Source organism: Ruditapes philippinarum, unplaced genomic scaffold (assembly GCF_026571515.1).
Source record: "Ruditapes philippinarum isolate M1 unplaced genomic scaffold, ASM2657151v2 ctg2303_1_1_1_1, whole genome shotgun sequence".
Lineage (NCBI taxonomy): Eukaryota > Metazoa > Mollusca > Bivalvia > Venerida > Veneridae > Ruditapes > Ruditapes philippinarum.
In genome coordinates, this window is record NW_026856239.1 from 207,102 (window position 1) to 214,498 (window position 7,397).

A 7,397-nucleotide genomic window follows, 5' to 3' on the forward strand; every position below is an offset into this window, starting at 1 on the left:
TTCCTGTCCCATTTATCCTGTTATCGGTCGGCGTCACTGTCCGCTTGTTGAGAGTTCTTCTGTTATCGGTGCCTGTCTCTGTTCGCTTGTTGTCAGTTCTTGTCTCCATTCTTCCTTCTGTTATCGGTTGTCGTCTTCGGTCTTGTACTTTCGGTACTTGTTTCCTGTTCTGTTAAGGTCTTCTCTTGTTGTATCTATCGTTACCGTCATTCTGTGTTGATGTCCTGGTTTTGTCAGTCTTGTAGTCATTTATTCGTTCAATGAGTAGCGGGGGGTCGAACTCACGACCCCTTGATTTGAAGGCAGATAGTGTTACCACTGCACCATAGCGCCCGCTCTGAATAATAACCATTTTTGAAAGTCCTTTATACAATAAATACTATTTCAATGGCTAACAAAGGGTGTATTACAATTATATTTTAACACCTCTACTATGTAGCCAACCCACGTGACTTGTATACATGTAAATAGTCAAAGAAAATATTACTCTATTTATTACAAGTAATATTTTTATAGATAACTATGCTGTTACTTTAAGATATCCTGGAAATTTATTGGAGGGTACCCGGAATTCTAATGTATATCAAATGATGTGATAATCTTCTGTAGAATTTTCTCAAAACCGTGACTGAATTCCAAAATTTTCGAGAGCTGCCATGGTATAGCAAGCACACGTAGTAATCTCCCTGTTTCAGACATTTCATGACTCGATGAAACTAGAACTGTCACTGTGAATACCCCCGCCTACTTTGTCTGAATCAACAGTGGCCATTTTGAGCCCAAGGACAACCTCCCTGCAAAATCTGAGGTTACTAAGCCAGTGCATTGCTAAGTAATGTATTCTACATGCTTCAAATATGAAAATGTCAAAATCAATAAACTGCGGACAGGCTTTCTTAAGCATTTGAGCAGACAAGCTTATTATAGTAAAATCCATGTGACCTTGACCTTTGACACAGGCACCTAAAAATCAAAAGGAGTCATCTACTAGTCATAACACAACCTCAATACCAAATATGAAGACTGTTGACCATAGCCTTCTTAAGCAATTGAGCGGACAAGCTTTTTTTAGTCAAGGCCCCTGTGACCTTGACCTTTGACCCAGTGACTTTAAAATATGAAGACTGTGTTTCAAAGGATTCTTAAGTTATTGGGCGGACAAGAAAAAACCGACGGACGCCAGACGGCCGGACAGCCGGTCGGCCGGACGGACGGACGGACGGACAGCCGAAGGTACAAGCTGATTCCAGTGTACCCCCCCCCCTTCAACTTTGTTGTGCGGGAGTATAAATATGGTGTTGTAATTGTTGTTATTTTTAACTTTAACTTTTAATTTCAAATTAAATAGTCACTTATTTTTAAACAAGATGGTAAACATTTGTTGTTTTCTGTAATTTTGTCAAGAATTTGATACAGTATACACTTCTAAGTTTAAGAGGACTTTTTAATATTATCGATTATCCATCGTATACCTTAATGCAGTTATAATTGAATCTAAAAATGAATTATGCAGATATTATTTTCGGCAGAAAAACAACAAATACAAACAAAACAACGCACAAAAAACTTACATGCAGCATACATGTGTAATGTTCACAATGTGCTGAAAAACGACTCTTCATTAATTTTAACATTTTAGCAAGTGACACATTAAATATATATGAATGGGACAAAAATGTTGTTGTAACCATTTAAAAATTTAGGATTTGTAAATTTGTAAGTATACCTAAGTATAAGTATACCTGTATACCTAGTTATAAATATTTAAATATTTATTCTGTGTGTATATTTATAAAGAAGGATTTGAAACTAAGAACTAAGTTTATTGTTAAATATAAGTCAATTAAACAAAACATAAAAAGTGTTTTTTATCAATCTAAGTGTTATACCTTATAACGTGCTAGAAAAACAGTACTGTATATAACTGTTAATTGAGCCATTAGGCTTATAATCGTTATATTTAGTGGCCAATCTCATTAAAATCTGATCATATTGAGTAATCATTTGATTTTGATGGTCAAGAATTGGAAATGTAAAATCTCTGATTGAATTTCGGTCAGTCTCCTTTCCGTATTGTCGTCACAAATGTAATGATACGTAGGTCAGGAGTGTATGAGCTAATAAGTTATTTTTGTCAATGACGTGATTTATGAACTTTATATAAATTAAAAAAAAATATTAACATAGTTTTCTTTCGACAAGTCAGTCCTGCTAATATATCGAATGTTTGTACATTTTTATGGACATATAGAATCTACATCAAATTTACAATTTCTATCTAATATGATTTACGCTATATGCTTAAATTTTAATAAATATTTTCTTTGACATAGTTTCCAGGATTGTTGGAAGGTTAAAAGTACAAAATAAATGTACTTTATATGTGTACGGAGCTCGTATGTTGTTGTTGTTATTGTTGTCGTCGTCGTCAGATAAATTTATATAACATTTCGCTAATGGTGTGACCTTTTAAACGAAATAAAATTAAATCTGGACTCTAATAAGAGTGTATAATGTCCAGGTACTTTCCAGGTACTTTAGTAATATCTTTAAAAGTACAAATCTAATAAAATCCAAGTCCATTGTTTTTTCCTTTTGAATATATACTGGAACAAAAATAATTATTATTATAATAATTATTTTTTATCCCAGATATATATGGTAATGGATTGTATTTGTGAGATTTGAAATATTAAATACTTTTCTATATTTTATCAATGATTATGACCAGGTTACTTCTCAAAGAAAAATCAAATCGGGCATACTATGAACTCAGTTATTTCTGTTAAAGTATTTTTCTCATCCGAATGTTCCCTTATTTGTTTCCTTCATTTAAATATCTATTTAAGAGTTTCAGACAAGTAAATAAAATTCTTACTCCGTTAGTCGTTAATAAAAACAGCTTTTAACGAAGGGAAACAACTCAAAGTTAATAATTTTCTAGATCATTGAGGGTTTACCTTCCCCTGATATTTTAACTATTACTTAACCATTTTAAATATACTTGTTTGTTCGGTAATTAAATATTGAAATAATCATCAAAATTATTTCTAGTCTTTTCCTAGAAAAAGATTCGCCCCTAAAATTCTAAATGATTCGAAGTCCTAACCACTTTAATTTAGTAAGACATTTTAACGTCTCTACATTTACCAAATTTGATTTTATAAAATTACGAACCCGATGTTGAAAATAAATTTCAGAGTATTGGTTTGTTGTGCTTTTACTACTACTTAACCCAAGTTCTTAATTAAGTTACGTTCGGGGCTGAAATAAACGTGAAAAACATTATCAAAATATGGCGCAAAATACAAAGGCAATATTTCTGTATTTAACAAGCAAATTCGTTGAATTTATATCCCCCGCCGAGTACTGGTTATTATTAACACAACAACTGAAGACATAAGGCTTTATTTATATATCAATCATGGCATAAACAGTAATATTCTTTGAACTTGATAAATATTCAGGGCAATAACAGAGCCATAACTTTGTGTTAAATAGTAAAATCTGGAAATGCCAATGAGATGTATGCATACTACATAACTAATCAAGGGCCATAACTCTGAGTTAAAGTGTCTGACCGGAACAAGCCGACGATATGCGCATCTCCTCTTGATATTGATGATTCCCATAAAGTTTCGTTGAATTCCAGCCAGTAGTTGCAGAGAACTACTCCGGAAACGATTTTTACTCCATATGCATATTGCATAACTAATCAAGGGCCATAACTCTCAGTTAAAGTGTCTGACCGGAACAAGCCGACGATATGCGCATCTCCTCTTGATATTGATGATTCCCATAAAGTTTCGATGAATTCCAGCCTGTAGTTGCAGAGAACTACTCCGGAAACGATTTTTACTCTATATGCATACTACATAACTAAAAAAGGGCCATAACTCTGAGTTTAAGGGTCTGACCGGAACAAGCCGACGATATGCGCATCTCCTCTTGATATTGATGATTCCCATAAAGTTTCGTTGAATTCCAGCCAGTAGTTGCAGAGAACTACTCCGGAAACGATTTTTACTTTCCATATGCATATTGCATAACTAATCAAGGGCCATAACTCTCAGTTAAAGTGTCTGACCGGAACAAGCCGACGATATGCGCATCTCCTCTTGATATTGATGATTCCCATAAAGTTTCGATGAATTCCAGCCTGTAGTTGCAGGAGAACTACTCCGGAAACGATTTTTACTCTATATGCATACTACATAACTAAAAAAAGGGCCATAACTCTGAGTTTAAGGGTCGGACCGGAACAAGCCGACGATATGCGCATCTCCTCTTGATATTGATGATTCCCATAAAGTTTCGTTGAATTCCAGCCAGTAGTTGCAGAGAACTACTCCGGAAACGAAATTCGGACGGATGGATGGACGGAAAACGCCAAAACTATATCCCCTTCCCGATTCCATCGGCGGGGGATAATAAAAGAATGTCAAAATACGCTTTAGAGGCCTAATAGATTATGTTTCTTACCAATATCTAAGCTCTTACCTTTTAAGCTTCACAGCTCCTAAGCTCTAACATATATTGTTTCAGATGATTTTTAAATATATTTTTCTTTTCCTTCAACCAGAATTCTGCATGGAATGAATTTTTTGAACAACTTTAAAAGCAGATCAGTTTTAAGTTTTATCATTAATGACCATGTAGTTTAGTGAAGGAAGTGTTGACAGATAGACTGATGGACAGTTAGTGATGATAATAACTTACCTTGATACCATATACAATGGACACAAAAAAATCTTTTGTAAAGTCACACTATCATAATTAACAGCATATGTTGATTTTCCAGTTTTACTAGTTGAAGAACCCCTACAGAGACCCTCTCAGCATTATTTCAGGCACGAGCCAACACCTGGGCTATTGACCTCCAATAACCTAGCTGGATGGCAGGATCAAGATTTCTTTGAAATGATGAACGACAAATGGACTGGAGGGTAAACTAGTCAACTCAAGTGAAACGTGGAAGGGGACTAACAAAGAAACAAATAAATATTAACACAACTAACATGCGTAATCATGAATTTTATTCACTAGATACAAAATTACTACATAACAACAGTATAATTTGTGATCATCTGAGATTCTTTGTAAATCAACAAAAGGGGGATGATTTATTATGATATCTCTCCACCTGCTGAATATATCTTATGGATTTAGTGCCAGCTTTAAATTTGGAACTGTGCATTTGAAGTTTAATGGATTTCAATATCAAATATATCAACTGATGAATCTTATTAAAGCTAAACGTGTTTTGATAAATTGTGTTGGTATTTGATCTTTTTTATCCGAATATCAAAATACAAAAATTGAGATACCAACAGTATAGAGCCTGGTGAGACTGTATGGATGTACAGACTGGCCTGGTTCTACACTGATGACTTTTGATCTCAGCAGGTGAACAGAAAAAATTATTTCATTCACAATAAAATTATCTGGAGTAAATGCCATCTTAAAAATATGCAAGTAGATCCAGGTACAAGTCGATATTCTATTTATGTTGTTTTTTTTTAACAAAATTTAAAATTGCTACCTGCAGATATACCTTAATTCAATTATATATAACAGTTAAACCTACATTCTACCTTATCTTTATTAATTTCAACATAATTAGAAAAGTATAGCACCAAACAGACTCAACTGAAAATATAAAATATACATACTATTATGCATTTTTCTCATTCAAAATAATATCACTTTCATTTTACTACTAAAGGAATATTGAATTTTTTTATAATCAATATAAACATGCTACTTCAAGCATTGGAATTTGTGCATTCATCACTCTGTTTTACAGAAAATCACAAACATTCTTTCAAATCAAATATTTTGGTGCGATTCTTATTACCATACAAACAATTTTAAATATTATTGCTGACAGACAGCTCACAATAACATTACAACATTTAAAGGGACTCCACTGAGGTTTTTTGACATGATGGGACTGAAAATATTTTTTCCAGATAAATGTACCATTTGATGTAGGTTTACACCACTAATCTTTGTGCAAAAGTTTAGATTATTTGCGCACTTTGTTTTTCCAGAATAATTATTCATACTGTAAAAAAATGACCCAAAATGAAAAACATTTAAAACGATTTTCACTCAAATCGGGCTAAGAAAATCATAAAAAAAACGATTTTCAATTTATTTCAAAGTATATTTTTTAACTATCTTTGCATAATGTTTCTGTTTAAAGTGCCCCAGCTCATTCTTGTAAGAAATACAAATGTTATGTTTTTAGACTCTTAAACCTCAATGGAGTTCCTTTAATATTTACGTATTCTTATAACTAAGATGAGACAAAACAAATATAATCATAACTAGAACAGCAAGTATACAAACCCATATATATTGCACTAGACACTTACAGTGGCACTAAAATGTAACAGTAAAATAAATGGCAACGAAATAATCTTAACAAGGCGAGTTTGAAGTATATTAAAATACATAAAAGCAATAACAAGTACATTCTTCTAAATGCAAGTAAAACAACTGGGCTAATTCCTGAATTCTAAGTGTGATGTGATGCTCAATTTTCAAGTTGAGCTGTATAGACATTAATGAGCCATGCCATGATAAAACCAACATAATGGGTTTGCAACCAGCATGGATCCAGACCAGCCTGCACATCCGTGCAGTGTGATCAGGATCCATGCTGTTCACTTACAAACCCTTATAAAACAAAGTAGAGAAACTTTGATTAGGCAAAACAGTATGGGTCCCTGATCAGACTGCCCGGATTGCGCCAGTATGGTCTGGATCCCTTGCTGTTCCCAACGCACCTATGCTGGTTATGTCGTGACGCGGCCTCATTTTATTTTAAAAGGATTGACTTTTATGATGCAGGAGTTGATCACATGATTTGATAATATCAAATGATTCGGATAAAATAAAAAATCTTCCGAAAATATAAACAAGAGGGCCATGATGGCTCACCTGTATATATAAACTCTCTATGACAACGAACAAGTAATAGTGTAAACTATAAACAAAAGCAGATATAAAATCTAAATCTTAAACAGATATCACAAAGTTCGTACTTGTATCTGAAATAGTGCATGTGTAAAACCATTGTATATATGGAAAAGCAGTGATCCCCTGGGGCGGGGCCATTTTTTTATCCCAGGGCTTTTGGTTTCTTTTTAACAAACTTGGTAGAGTCTCACTTGAAGATGTTTCATGCCAAATATTTAAGCTCTAGCTCTTTGGGTTTTTTAAAAGAAGATTTTTCAAAAGTTTTTTCTTTTGGTTGCCATGGCAACCAGAGTTCTGCATGGAATTAAATTCCTTGAACAATTTTTAAAGGTGACCACCAAAGGAACATTCCTGTGAAGTTTGGATGAAATTGGCTTAGCGGTTTTTGAGATGTCGTTTACAGTAAAAGT